General features: G+C 47.4%; 1 long non-coding RNA gene across 2 annotated transcripts; it reads left to right on the forward strand.

The window, feature by feature from the left end:
* The first annotated feature begins 4,291 nt into the window (after window positions 1-4,291).
* LOC138689573 (uncharacterized) lies at window positions 4,292-7,824 on the forward strand. Of its 2 annotated transcripts, none has more exons than XR_011328454.1 (2): window positions 4,292-5,249; window positions 6,005-7,824. It is a non-coding gene; the product is annotated as an uncharacterized lncRNA (long non-coding RNA). The 2 variants fall into 2 exon arrangements; XR_011328455.1 differs by having other exon boundaries at window positions 6,086-7,824.
* Window positions 7,825-14,772: the final 6,948 nt, after the last annotated feature.

Here is a 14,772-nt window from a genome sequence, read left to right on the forward strand (position 1 = left end):
TACTTCTTTTTCTGGTGGAGTCATCGTGACGGGTATCTCCCCATTCAAAAGGAGGGCTTCTTGGGTGAAGTGGAGCCCAAGCCAGATGGAGTAGATACCGCTCTCGCTGGTGCACAGATTCATCCCACTGCCAGTGACTTCAGCAGTGTCTCATCGCTTCTCTGTTTGTCCGACCCAGCCCACAGAGCTTTTTTCCCACTGGCTCTGCCTGTGGAATTTTTTCAAATGAAGGTACTTTTATCATGTAAACACAAAACATAGGAAATTCCATTAGAACAAAAAAAAATTTAAGCTTTTTTTTTTTTTTTCATTTACTGCTGTTTAAATCTTTAGGAAACTTTGGAATTGTCTGACAAAATGCAGAAACTTCGGTTTGGATTTTTTATTTTTGCACTTGGGTTTTCTTTTCATACTGATGACACCAGTAGTTTTGCATGTGCCACAACATTTACTTATTAGAACAAAGTGTCTCCTGCTTTTATTGTTTGATGCTTTGATGACATACCAAGGAACTGATTTAATCTAGAAAATGAGATAAAATGTCTTGATTCAGTAGGAACAATTGGCCTAAATGAGGGTAACTGTTCTAACATTCTTTTATTGTTACATTATGCCATGCAGGTTTAACAATACCTATATCCTATGAATGACGTGGATGAAATGAGGGGAAAACAGCAAAAATATACGACATCTCATAAAAATCTTTCCAAGACAAATGCGATCCTGATCAAGATCCCCTCCCCCTCAATTTTCACTCTTTTTGGGCGGTACCTTAAAACTTCGGTTTTGCTGAAATTCAAAGCACAAGGCGATTCCCAAGCGCTGCCTTTCCCCGGGGGTCAGGGACGCGGCGGTGCCGACCGGCTGTGCACGCTGTCCTGCTCCGCGCGCCCCGGTGGGCGTTGAGGCTGCTGCCAGCACCCGTGGCGCGTGACACCACGTGGATGTCAGGTTTCGGCTCTGTTTCACGCCCTGGGGGCCACTATAAGCCCTGTAAGAGCCCGCGGCGGGTGCAGCGAGGTGCCAAGGCAGGCAGATGGGGAGGACGTCAGGGGAAGCGAAGCACAGCGGGTGCCAGCACCCTGCTCTGGTATTCACGTGTCGCGTGGGACCTCCCTGAAGCTTCATCTGCTGCATGGACAATGGATCCTTCTTCTGTTTGTAACCACCTTGGGAAAGGACGTCATCGGTTAGAAAGTGCTAATTAAGAAATACGGGTGTACTCTACCTCTGACCTCCAAAGCAAAAGATGGAGAAAACTGCATTGACGCAGCCACCTCAGAGGTCCTTCCTGGGGAGCGGTGGAGGGTGCTGCTCCTGACACCTTCCCCTCCAGGAGGGTGAGGTCGAGCTTTTCCAAGCCTCTGCTGTGAACGACAGGCCTGGTGCCTGGGCAGCCTTTCGTGTTGCATTTGTTGTTTCGGTAGAAAATTCATACTTCACCAGCACTTTATTTTAAATCTCTATAGGCTCCTCTTAATGAAAGCAATCCAGGCTTGTACACCATTAACTAGTTCATGGATGAATGTCCTGGAGAAAAGTCAGTGCTTAGAAAGCAATTCATAAAAGACATAAAATAAAAAAAATCCCCACTTAGTCCTTTTACTCATTAAATGAAACCCATTGTCATTCACACTTCTCTTGAGAGTCATACTTGCAATATCAAACTGCGTATCAACCTCAGTGTGCATCTGTTAAGCAAAATTTATGGCAATGCTCTCTCATTTATACAGAAGTTTTTGCTATGCACTGTCACTCAGCCTAGCAGACTCCTATGGAAAAGCCACAATTTAAGTCAAAACTCTACTGTGCCAGCACAGTTATAAAATTATAGTGGCTTTCAGAGGTAGGAGATCTCAAAGTCTCTTCCTGAGGAAGGCAACTACCTTCAGGTGTCTGCTCTGAAGCTTCTGCTTCTAAGACTACAGCTGGAAGGAGAAGGTAGCACAGGGGAAGGTCAGGCGTGGAGGTAGCGGGGGTCTTCACTTTGCAGTCGAGTTGTGTTTGCTCTGCAGTCCAGGTAAGGTGGGCTACCTTGTTGTCTCCAAAGGGTCAGTGCTAACTAACTTACCACAGAGTAGGAGCGGTTATGTGGGGAGTTACCCTGGAGTAATACAAATACAAAGCCTCTCTTCCCTTTCTCTATCTCATCTCATCCGTAACTTGCACTTCAGGGTGAGCTCATTTCACTCTGCTTTTCACTAGAGGACATCAAGGTGACAAGTTGTCTGCAGAAATGCCCTGAATTGCTAGGTCTTGGGGGACTTGGCTGGGATTCTGTCGCTACATTTCCAGCTCTTAAAGCTCCTGCCTGAATATCTTTGCTTTTCCACAATCTCTTCACCTTACCTCGCCAAAGCTTTGTTCCCTTCTTGAGAAAGGGCCTTGGGGATGATGACATGATGTTGCTGTTAGCGGCAACCTCTCACAGTTTGGTTTTCCCACACAAATGCATGTGTGAGGAGTGGGGGGTTGGCTCCCACCTTACCTATCTCATGGACCATGCATCAGAGTGGGCTTCTCTGTGTGTGCAGAGAAATTCTTAAGAGATGTGAGGTTACAGGAATGGCAAATAAGGTGGCACGTGAAGAGGGCCTAATAAAATCATAGACTCATTTAAGTTGGAAAAGACCTTTAAGATCATTGAGTCCAACCGTCAACCATGGTCACTAAACCATGTCCTCAAGTGCCTTGTCTATGTGCTTTTTGAATACCTCCAGGGATGGTGACTCAACCACTTCCCCGGGCAGCCTGTTCCAATGCCTGACAAAATGCTACCCTTTGAATGATACATTGCCATGGGGGCACCTGAACCACTTCAATCATTCTTTGATCCATGTCTGAAGTCACCAGTGTTTCCCATTGCTGTCAGCGATGGTCTTGCTAACTTTTGATCCCCAAGAGCCTTTCTTTGAAGAGAAGTCTTTTTTTTTTTTTTTTTCCCCATTCTCTGACTTTTTACATTCTCTGTTTTTCTAAGGCCAGTTATTAAAATGTTTGTGGGATCAGTAATGGCAGTTGTGGATACACTTATTTTTAATTATGTTTTTATACAAGCAAGAAGCCCAGGTAACACAGTTATCTGGCAAGAGCTCATTGCCAGTACAACTCACTCCATTCCAGCTACACTGGTAAGAAGCATTCTTTTTTTTTTTTTTTTTTTTCTGCGTCAAGCTACGTCTGAGTCTGAAGACACAGTTCGCTGGTCTAGTTGCATCAGCCACCTTTTTCTAACATAGGCTAAACCTGGAACATTGCTTCATGCAGAATAGCAAGTTCGCAGCCAGTGTGAACTGGTGGCTGTATTCAAAGGTCTGCTGAGGTCAGGAGATGCAGAGCTGAGAGTAAGTACAAATGGTTTGTGGACCTCTTACCAGGTATGGCTCCTCAAAGGGACACAAGCAGACCACTTGAGAGCAAACCGCTACAGCCAAAGGAATGGGAAAAAAATGAATGCCTTGATCTTTTTAGAAGTGTCTCTCTTTGTTCGTGGTCTGCTGAGTCTTTCTGTGAGAAATGGATGTTGTGAAGTAGCTTCATACAGCCTAGACGCAGCCTAGAACAACCATCTAGATAGAGTTGGCCATGGTGCCTGCCCTCTCGCAGTGCTGGCACTCGTGACCTGTAATACTTCCCTGGGCCATAATCTGCAAAATAAAATTGAAAACCTCTGATTTTCTCTCTCTTTCAGTGAATCAAGAATCTGCTAGCTTCTCCTCTTGAAGGTTAACAGAATTTGAACATTTTATGCTGATCACCTCATCCATAAGCTAACAAAAGGCTTATCTGTTTCTTTTCCAGTGTAATTGACAATCCTCTTTAGACGCATGTTCAGCATTTCAAGACTAACTTAAAGGTCAAATTTATCATACAGGAAGATTGGATGAGCTCATGGTTGAGGAAAGACCATCTAAAGGTGACTTGTCTAACATATCGGTACACACACACACGCACAAAGCCCCCACACATTTCTTTTTGGTCTAGCCTTGTCTCAGACATCACCTGTATGCCAAGAGTCTCAGGACAAAGCTGTACTAAAAATGTTACAGGTGGGTTGAATTTGGCACCTGGAATATAAGAGAATAAGGGTCTGAATGAAGGAGATGTATTCAGAAATGGACAGAGCAGAATTGCATTCTTCTGACGCTTCTTACCTGAAATCTCAATTACTCCAGATTGCTGAAGTACCCCGTTTGTCTTCAAGCAGTTTACTCCCAAATTTTATGTATCCAAGCATGGGTCTGTGCCGCACCAGAGGAAGTGTGCAGACCCCTACATCTCCCTGCGCACGTCTGTGTTCAGCACAGGCGCTGCAACAGCCGATAAGGGTACCTGAAACAAAGCCTGGGGACTCTCGTAGCCCGCACAGGGACAGTCATCAGCAAACGCTGGCCTGTAACACCGGGCACCCTGGGCACGTGCTAAGCCTTGCTCAGAGCACAGCTCCCAGAGAAAGCAAGTACTGCACGTGCTCGGCTTCTTCACACAAAATTAATGTACGAAACTCAGAGTATGATAAAACTGTAGGCACAGGTGAAAGTGTGAACTGTTAGGGGAGGTGGATAACTTCTCCAGTTAAAATCAGTATCTTCAGCAGCAGCCCCTCCACCCTATTTGGTAGGGGATACAGACTCTGCTGTTGGGAAATGGTGATCAGCTGAAAGTCCCTTTCCCCTGGGGATTTCTCTGTTGTGTCCCACAGACTTTTTGGCCAAGTGTCATTTTTCAGCCCCTCCACCCTCCTCCTGGCAGAACCACAGGTGGTGGCCACAGAAGAGGAATTTGGAGCTAGAAGCTGGTTTTCCCACTGAGACTCTTCAACAACTATCAGCTCTCGCATGCACGTCTCCAAAGCAGGACCTCCACGCTATCTGCCCTCCCACCTGTCCCGTCCTCCTCCCGTGAGCCTAATCTCGTGCCCCACTTGTCCCCCTCGTCTCCGTGCCGCCTGCCGCACCCAGCCTTGGCTGGATGCCCATGGCCGTGGGGCCCTGGAGACCCCAAAGTTGGCAGCAGCCTCTGGCTGCTGGTGCGTCAGCCAGCCCAGCAGCTGGAGGACACCTGCCCCGCACCCTCAGGAAGGTCCTCATGCAGAACGAGTTGTGCCACCACGTGTCACCACGAGGAACTGGGAGGGAAAAGCAGCCGGATGAAATTCAGTAGACAAAGGCGCACGGCACCACGCTGAGGAAGGAGAGATCGGCTATGTGTAGGCCAAGTGGGGCACAAACAGCGGCACTGGAAAAAAGGTGCTGTGGGTAGTAATGAGCTAGAAACTGTCTGAGCTCCTGCCATGGCATTGTGGCACGGGGGCGGTCCTGGATGCTGGAGCCAGCTGGGAGAAGAGCAACGAGACAGCGTAGAGTCAGCGAGAATGGGGACCTATGGGAGAAGGCTGATTTTATATGTTAGAACAGGTTGAGAGGGGACACAGACTGCCCTTTACATAGACGATTAGTAACAAAACCCCCTTCCTGCCCACTAAGGAGAGGACATAGCTGCGTTTCACCTGCAGCAAATGTAGGTTATGTTCCCCTAGCTATGAGGGTAATTAAGAGATTTCCTAGAAGTGGGGACTTTTCTTCATTAAGGGTGTTTTTGGGAGCAAAATGTTTGCCTAGATTTTCCTTGGCTCTGCCTCAGAGCAGGAGGATGATCTCCTGAGGTCCCTTCTAACCTCATGCTCCTATGGCTTGCCTTAAAGAGTTAAAACAGCTTTAAAAACAAAACAAAAAGCACAGAGGCTTCTGCCCTTTCCTACCTGAGGCACATGTCTCTATGTACAGTAGCAAATTGTTAGCTTTTCTCCCGGTTTGAGTGTAACAGGTATTGAGTAATGTTGTCCTGGTGTGTTGACGCATGAGCCAGGGTGTGCCCCGGACCCCAGAGAGGTATTGATGTAGCACAACCGCCTGCTAAAAGTCTGGTATTTGGTTTCCTTCTGCTCTCTAGCGTCTTGCTTTGCCCCCAGAGAAGCTGCATGTTGTCCTAATTCGCTCTCCAGGCACGTCTAGCTACAAACAGAAGTTGCTCTCCTCTGTTCCTGGTGAGACTCAAAGCTCTGAGAAGATGTCTTGCCCCATAGGTTTCCTTTTCCTGATGAAAGCCAGTGCAGAAAGTGCTCCTCTTGGGACACCACATGCTCCAGCATCTGTCGACCCCTCTCGTGGCTGGGTGCCTGCAAATCTGAAGGACCAGAAGTATAAATGCAGGTGAAAATGCAGATATTCCGGCAGTGGGTCAGGTTTGTTTCAGAGGTGGCCAGCTTCCCCCGCCGAGGGCACGTGTTGGCCATTCCAGCAGGGAGGACAGGCTGGACCAGGAGACTATGCAAGCAGCAAAGCCCCACTGACCGTGAGCAGCAGGGCTGGCATGGGCAGATACACAGGAGGCATGGCAGGGAGACGCAGCTTTGGGTGAGAACTTGCTTATCAGAAAACCCAGGCCCTGGAGAAAGACACAGCCCGAAGCCATTTGGGGTGTCCCCATCACTGCTGCCAGGCCACCAAGACTGGTGGCTGGCAGGGCGTCCCACTGGGTCAGGAGGAGCCGGCAACTGGGGGCAAAGCTGAGGCACTCGAGCCAGCGTGTAATGGGCTGTGCAGGAGGATGGCAGGGATGCTCATGGCAGGATCAGCCTCCTCTCCTGCCGACAAAGAGCGGCCGCTGCCTCCTTGCTTTGCCGTGGGGCCAGCAGTAACCCCCCCAACAGGGTCCTGGCATAGTCAGCCAGGAACTTGTACCAGACTTGGGCTCCCAGACAGAAAAAACGAACCACTGCGTGTTCAATGTTTACATTAGATGTTTATTTTACAGTTCATTTCACAATCCGTTTCTCTTCTCCCTTTGCTGCAAGTTGATTTATGGTGCTGCAGATCCTATCTGCCTGCCCTGCCCAGAGCATGGACTTGGAGAAAAACCTGTCAGGGGTCTCTCCTTGTTGTCGTTGCTGTTTTCTCTACAACTGCTCTTACCTATGAGTCAAACTAGAGCAGCTTCTTCCAAACAGCAATAAATGAGTTTCCTGCTCCCTTGTGCTTGTATTGGTGTTTTGAGGGGTGGGCAGCTCAGGGTCTCTGAAGAAAACAAGAGCAAACAAGCATGGTGCAAAGGGCTGCCCTGAGCTTCCCTCCGGCCGGCTTCTCCCCTGGCTGGACTGGTGGGGCGCTGAGGACTCCTGGCACGCTGTGGGACCGCAGACCCTGCGCCCCATCCGCTGTGCCCCCCCGATGATGAGGCGCCGTACCTGGCTGCGGGGCAAGTCCCCGGGCTCTTGGGATGGCCAGTGACCGCAGGAGGTGGCTAGTCCCTGCCTGCCCTGTGCCATAAGGGACTGTCAGGGGCTGCTGGGATTAACTGGGATTACTTGCTCCATGGTACCTTTAAATTTTGATTTTTATGCTGCTGTGTCTTAGCGGCATTCAGGGAGGTGGTTTAGCTTCACGGGTTTGATCAAGGCCTTTCCTCCACAGTTGAATGTGCAAAAAAGATGCACTGCATTTTACTGAGAAAATAAGAGATCTGATCTGAAGATCTGGTGGGAAATCCCTGAGTAAAACTTGGCCTTCCTTGCTGGCTGCGTGCTTTGGAGAAGGAGAGGGATTCACCGCTTCCTTGTACAGAGCCAGGTGCTCCCCATGAATAACTGGACCCAACCTAAAAGCAGAAGGAAGTGTATTTAAAAAAACAGAGGTGTGGTAATGACACTATCGCGCTTTATGTGAGTTGTGTAATCCGTGATGTGTGTGTGGCTCCTGAAGAGCCTGCTCCCCCGTCACAGCTAAATCGCACCTTGAAAACAACAATAAAATCCTAATAAGTTGACCGGCTAGAGACATTTGTTCCTTTTCCCCAGGAAAATGATACTCACCACAAGCAAATGTGTATTTTTGTGGACTGAATGCTCATGTGACAGACACGGTGTCTTGTATATATCCAAGCCAAAGGTTTTGAACAAGTTTTCTTTTCCAGTTTTCTTTATCACTGCTAATTGCCCCAATGATGACAATGTGACTGGATGGTAAGAAACAGAATAGTTTCGCATAAAGGGCACTGAGTCCCTATGATTACCTAAATTAATAGCTAAATAAATGTCTCCCCACAAACTTGTTTAGCAATTTACACATTTCAAATTGCAGTTGTACCAAGTGGGAGGTTTAATGTTAAGAAATTGCTTTCATGTTGAACCTGATGCAAACTAGACCCTAAAAGAAGGGAATCGATTTGCCAAGATATGTGTTGGAGCTCTGACTCACTGGTCCAAATTAAGCCCATTCCTGCACTGGTAAAAGTTCTTAAAGGGAATATGAAAATACCTGCTTTTTCCTCCTTTCCTAGAAAAACCATATGTACTTTCATTTAACCGTGGAATGATTCTTTCTTATCTGTAATAATTCTGCAGGCATTGCAGAATGATGTTGGAAATAGAGAAATGAAATGGTCAGGGAAGTATGAACTTCTTTGCTTTTGTGCACATGAGGATTAAATACTTAAAAGGAAGATCTGCTACATTTCACCATTTTATATAACACCTCCAAACAGTACATTAAAGAATAATAATCCAACACTGTGAGTATAAAAACTGACCCTATATTAGCCAAAATTATATCTGATAAGCCGCAATAAAACCTAAACCATTTGCATCAATACTGTGAAGGTAGGGTATGGTTTGGGGGTTTCTTTTCCTCTAATTGAAAACGCGCATTTTAGGAAAGGCAGCAAGGGTAACACTGCTGGGCAGCCTGGTGTGGACACACTCCTAAAAGCTTGTAAGAAAGTCAAAGAAAGAAGTGAAAAGCTGAGGGGTGGCAGCGCTAGCGAGGGCAAGGATTATTTCTGCAGGATGATCAGGAGATGCATTTCGTAAGAAAGAAACCTTCTCCCTGGATAATTTTTCATAGCTAGCAACCATGCCTTGCAGTTTCTGTCTTGCAACAGAAGTCGTATGCAGAGATTTTGTCTCCCTACCTGACCTGTCCGCCCTGCAAGAGGGCCATGAAGCCTCCGGGTTTCCCCTGGGGACTCCTGCTGACACCTCCTTGCCTGCCTTTCGTCCCCCCCAGGCCATGATTGATGGGGCTGCAGAAGCAGGGGGTGGGTGCTGAGGGTGCATCTGAGACAGGGTAACCAGAGGAATGGCAGCGGGACTTCTCTGGGCTGGAGTCCCCCAGGCGTGGACCGGTGGTGGGGCCTCCCAGGGCTTGATCCTGAGCTCAGCTGGGCACCCTGACACGGCAGGGATACTGTGGGTACCCCGGCATCGCAGCATCACCACGGACAGCCCAGCACTGCGGAGGTGCCGGGGGTACCCTGACGTTGCAGAGATGCTGTGGGAGCCCCAGAAGCCACCCGTAACCTCTCGTGCCCGGTGTAAACTCTGCCCAAGAGGTATTTGCAGAACACAGGCTTCCTCCTCGCAAGCCTGCCTTCATGTGGAGCAAAAGTGGAGAGGTCGTCCCTCCGCCTCTCCTGCCAGCCTCGCCTGCCCGACCAAACTGAAAATCCCAAGGGAAAAGATTTCACTGGTGTTTTGCAATATCCTTCCTCTATCTGTTTTTGCCAACCCTGTTTCTCAGCCTGTTGGCTAAGATCAAGTATAATATCTCAAGGACACCCTGGTCCCATCCTCCTCTGTTCCTCAGGAGGGAACAAAGGAAGATGCAAACAGTTGTGAAAACACTTGTTTACATTATTTTGTAATTTCTTGGGAATCTTAAATGAAGTACAGCAACCCTTGAACTGAAAATAACCCAAGGGAAGCAGTCAGTAAAGGGATTGTCAATATATGGAGTGAGGACTGAAACATGGCAAACATAACTCGACTAAAAAAGAATGGAGATATAGCTGCTGGGATCTGGGTTTCTCTTGTTTGTAAGTCAAATTTAGTGCCCAGTGAGGATGTCCAGCCCCCAGTTCCTGAACAGTTTGACTCCTGAAGCCCTGCTCCTTGCACTAGGCTCTGTGGGTTTGGGTCTCTGAAGTTTTTTCTTCAAAAATTCTGGCAGTTCGTGAGGAATGGTTTGCCAGCACATTATTCCACCACATCTCCCGAGAATGCAGTATAGGATTAAGGCAAATCTACGGTATGTCTTCGGAGCAGTTTGTACTTAGCAGTGCGATACATGTAATATTTATACAGGTAAACCTTCCCCTAAACATACATGCTAGACATAGGGCAGGAGCACCCGCAGACGCATCCCAGGGGAGGGCAGCTTCGGGCTAGATCGGCCGCTCAGGGGTCTGCAATGGGCCGAGCCGTGAGAGCTACGGACCACAGGCATGCAGACCAGATGGAACGGAGCAAACTGCTGGCATAAAAAAACCCCTCGTGCTCTTTATTCAGTATTCAGAAATGGCCTATGATATCGGGAAGGGACGGATCAGAGATCCGTGGAGTGCTACTTTTTCTTGCTGATTGCAGGGGACTGCATTAATAGGGCTGCTGAATGTTGATAAGGGCTGCTATAGTGAGAGAAGCCAACCGATATGATAAGGCATGTATTTTTGTGTCACGTTTCAAGCCATTTAATAGCATTGGGTGGGGGTGGGGTGAAGCGGAGCCAAAGTTGGGTTAAAAAGTGTCCTTTATGTTAAAGGAACCTACTTGAACTCACTTTCCTGTAGTTTAAATGAGAAAGTGGGTTAAATTAGCTCTGATAAAGTGCTAACTGTGTGAATTATGTTCGCGGGCAGGAAAAGTGCAAATTTGTATCCCAATTCTGCCCATGCAGCCTTTTGGGCTTGGGGTGGGTTTTTTATGACCCCCCCCTAAGGACTGCGCTTGAGGCCTTTCCCAAATAATAGCATCAATTGTAAGAAACTGCATGAGGATTCTGCATTATTGCTAACCCAGGGATAGGGATGCCAAGCTTGCTTTCATTGTGGATGATTTGATTAACCTTTTATTGAGTCCGCGAAAGGCTATTGAACCGACTTGGACACGTTTTCTGTGTTTCAAAGACCCGAGGTGGTTTTTTGCCCAGTCCCTCCCCTTTCCCTCAGAGCGCAAAAAGCCTGCAATTACGGGCAGCTTTCAAGGCTGGCAGGTCTCGTTAGCAGCCAGGACTTGTTGGGGCATAGAGTGGAGGAGCTGCATTGCACTTGGACCAGAATGAAAGCCATTTCAAATGGTGCCACTCAACCCCCTGGGGACTGAGGGGACCTCCCCTTATTTCTGGATGTGCATGCTCAGAGGCCAGGATTTGGACTTGGAGGAGGAGTAGCCCATCATTCAGGTTGTAATCAATTGCTCCTCTGCCGTGGGAAGCAAATACCCAGTGGACATATATGTGGTTCCATGTCCTCTGCTGGCACCCATGACCCCTCTGGTCATGCCTCCCCACGCAAACCAGGAAAGGGTAATGTTTGCAGGAAAACTCACAGGAACTGGGCGATCACTGAGTTCCTCGTGTCCTGCCATGCTGAACCAAAACCAGCCAACGGTTTCAAGAGCTTCTGTAGAGGGAGCTGACTTCAAAGTCTGACTTTACACAACTTGTTTCTGTAGAAAACCCAGCCTGAACAACTCCTCAGCTGACCTGAGTGCCTTTGCAGAAGATGAAATTTCTTCACTTGTCTCCTATTCCCCGGAGCTCTTCAGAGGGGTTTTGGATCTTTCCATGACCTTTTTCAAGCCCTTCCAGAAGCCTTACCTGAAGCACGAATATGCTTGCAAGCTGGTGTTTTTCATCAAGAGGCTATGGTAGCATTAGCATGTGGCAACATCTAGATGAAGAGCACACAAAGGGCATTGCTGGAGGAAAGGGGAAAGGCATGACCTCTAGTCTTCCTGGTGAACCTCAGGGCCTTCCATTAGAGGACAGTGTCTTGTTCCTAAAATTCAACTGCGATGAAGCGGCTTGCTTTTGTAGGACTCACCAACCTGCTCCGGTGTACCTAGATCTACATTTAAACCTAGGTGTCCTGGTGGGTGCTTCACGGTGTCAGATTTGTCTCTGGAAGGGATCTGCCTCCGGCACTGCAGGCAGCTCTACCCCCTCAGCCTGCAATTTAGGTAGTTGGCTAATTTTTACAATACTGCAGTATGGTTATGGAGGAAGGGTTTTTTTCCTCCTTGCAGAGGTGATTCTGGGGCTTTCTGCAGCAGGAGGGCTGGCAGCTTTTTGTCTTGGCTCACAGGGTCGTTAATGTTGTTAACGGTCATAAAATTATTGCACCCTTTCCTAACATCAGTTGACTTTGGACTTGAGAGCCAGTGCTACCTTTTACACTTTAGCATTTCACAAAGACTTTAAATGTTGGCAGTGAGAGCTGAGTATGAACTAATCTGGGCAGCAAGTTACAGTGTTGCTTCACTGAAGCTTTTCCACGTGTTGACTTCAGGATCAGAGTTTCTATGTGACTACACTTTATGTAAATGTGAGAGTTCATTTTTTCCCCTGCACTTGTTGTGACTGAGCTTGAAAAATTAGTTCCTCTGAATGCCAGTCTATTTTAGGTTTTGCTAAAGTGAACTTTTCTTTCCAGACAAGTGGAGTACTGGGCTAAGATTAAACTTTGTGATTCAACGCTTCAGCTTGCAGCCACTTCTCTCCCTTGGCACGAGGCTGAGGTGACACAAGGTAGAGACCATTTCCTTCAAAGAAAAAGCAAAAAGTTCTAAGAAGGCCTGAAATATGCATAGCCTGAAAGCTCCTTCAGGAATTTAATTTATGGTGCATGTTGGTGGTGGGGGAATATCAGGTAGATGTATCCCATACATTTTTATCTGTGCAACGTGCATGTCTCTCTGATCCTTCACTCAGAATTTTATTTTAGTATTACAGCTGAAGACATGTATTTAATTGTTGTGGTGCCTATAAGAAAATACAGGCTCCTCTGAAGTCCTCTGAAACTGTGAAGTGTTTCACAATGTATGCAGAGGTAATTTGCATTGAGAATCAATATGCTAATTACTATGTCAACACTTATTGTTTTGGCATGTTTCTTGGCTTCTTGTCCCAGGGTATACAGCCACGTACAGTCCCAGTTCGTCTGTGAGACATAAGATGTGCCTTGGCTCTGTGACAGTCACAGGACTTGTTAAAAGAGATGCAAACCAAAGATGAAGAAGACCGGCACAGTTTGTACTGTCTTATCCAGTCTAGCTTCATTCTGTCAGGGAACATCAATTAAATCAGATTAAGAAATTAGGGAGCTTTTGTCTAGCTGGTAAGTTAAATAAATATTGATTAAAATAAAATGATTGTTAAACAGATGAGTCAAAATAACTATCATACCAATCCGTATGGTTTATACAATGTCAATTGGTGTTGGAATACAAGTGTCAAATATGGGCCCAAAGATGTTCTCCACCTTCGTTTTATTTATTTTGAAGATGGTTGTGCCCTGAGTCAGGGACCAGGAATAGCTGTGCCAGGAGCTGCACTACCTCAGAACAAAAAGATGAAATTTGCCTCTTGGCTTCTTCTGCAGCCTGACGGCTCTTTGGGACACCAGGGCGATGCACTCAGGGGGAGCATGAGAAGCAGGCGGACTGTACGGCTTTTAACATTGTGGCTCCCAGCATGAAACAGTATAAACACAGGACGCCCGCAATGTGTGACTGCAGAATATTTGGCTGCAGAGTTTCTGCCATATAATACTCTGTGACGGGGCTGAGAGCCGTCCCGGACATCAGCCGAAATGGTCCTGGAAGCTTGGAGAAAGCAACCAGAAAACACCGGCTGTCTCTGCCAGACCTGTTAGTTCTTAATTGCCCCGTGGTAACTAATGACTAAGCTGCATAGGAAGAATTATCATGCAAACTTGGATTATGCTTCCAGTCTTTTTAAAGTGCTTGCTTTAGGGTCTCTGTACACGTGCGAGGCATGGGGAAGGCCGGTGAAGCGGAAAGGTGCTGTGGATGGGGATAAGTAGTTATATGAGGACAACGTTTCTCTCTACTCACCCTTAGTGCCCCTGGATACACTGAAAAACAGTGCAGGCAAAAGGGACGGGTACACGCCGGAGAGCTCCTCGCTTTCCCGGTGTTCACAGCCCAGACGAGAGTGGCTGGGCCTCCCGCAGTTGCCCGAACAGCCGCTGCAAACTTTCTGGCAGATCACTTTGCACCCATCCTATTGTTTCCTCCTCACCTGGGAAAAAGGCTGCTGGATTATTGCTTTTCCAACCAGCTGCTAACCCAGTAGCACACAACCAAGTCTGACGCCCCACTGAGCTCAGAGGTGTTTACCAAATCCTGTTACTTGTCCCCACAGCAACAAAATGGCTCTTAAGCCCACCCTGTGTATGTCCTCCCTGGGACAGATGTATCTGCTGTGGATCTCGGTCGCGGAGGGCCAGGGGCTGGTGGTGGGGTGGGCGATGCTGGGTCAGTCCCACACGCTCTCCAGGTTTGCTCCCCACCTCTACCACGAAGTAAATAGTTATTATTTGCTCTGTCTACTGCAAAGATAAAAAGCAAAGGCTAGGAAGGGTTTATGATCTATTTATATTTACAAATAATTTTCAGATATAATTTTTGTAAGTCTCTGTGATCAAGAACTAGGAAAAAAAATATTTGTAGATGGTGCTACTCCGCACCTCAGGCAGCCATCAAAGCCTTTATTTTTTTTCACAAGTAGCTCTAGTTTTACTTTATGGAGGCTGCCAAGGACCTTCAGAGCCTTATGACAAGCATTTTCATTTGAACAAGCACATTTTTGGGTGGGTTTTCTCCCCAAAAGTGAGAGACGATACACATGCAGGGTGAAGCTAACCTAGAGATGACCTGCCCTGCTGCTGGCTCATCTTTTTTTCTTTTTTCTGTTT

The sequence above is a fragment of the Haliaeetus albicilla genome, chromosome 17, assembly GCF_947461875.1.
Source record: "Haliaeetus albicilla chromosome 17, bHalAlb1.1, whole genome shotgun sequence".
Classification (NCBI taxonomy): domain Eukaryota; kingdom Metazoa; phylum Chordata; class Aves; order Accipitriformes; family Accipitridae; genus Haliaeetus; species Haliaeetus albicilla.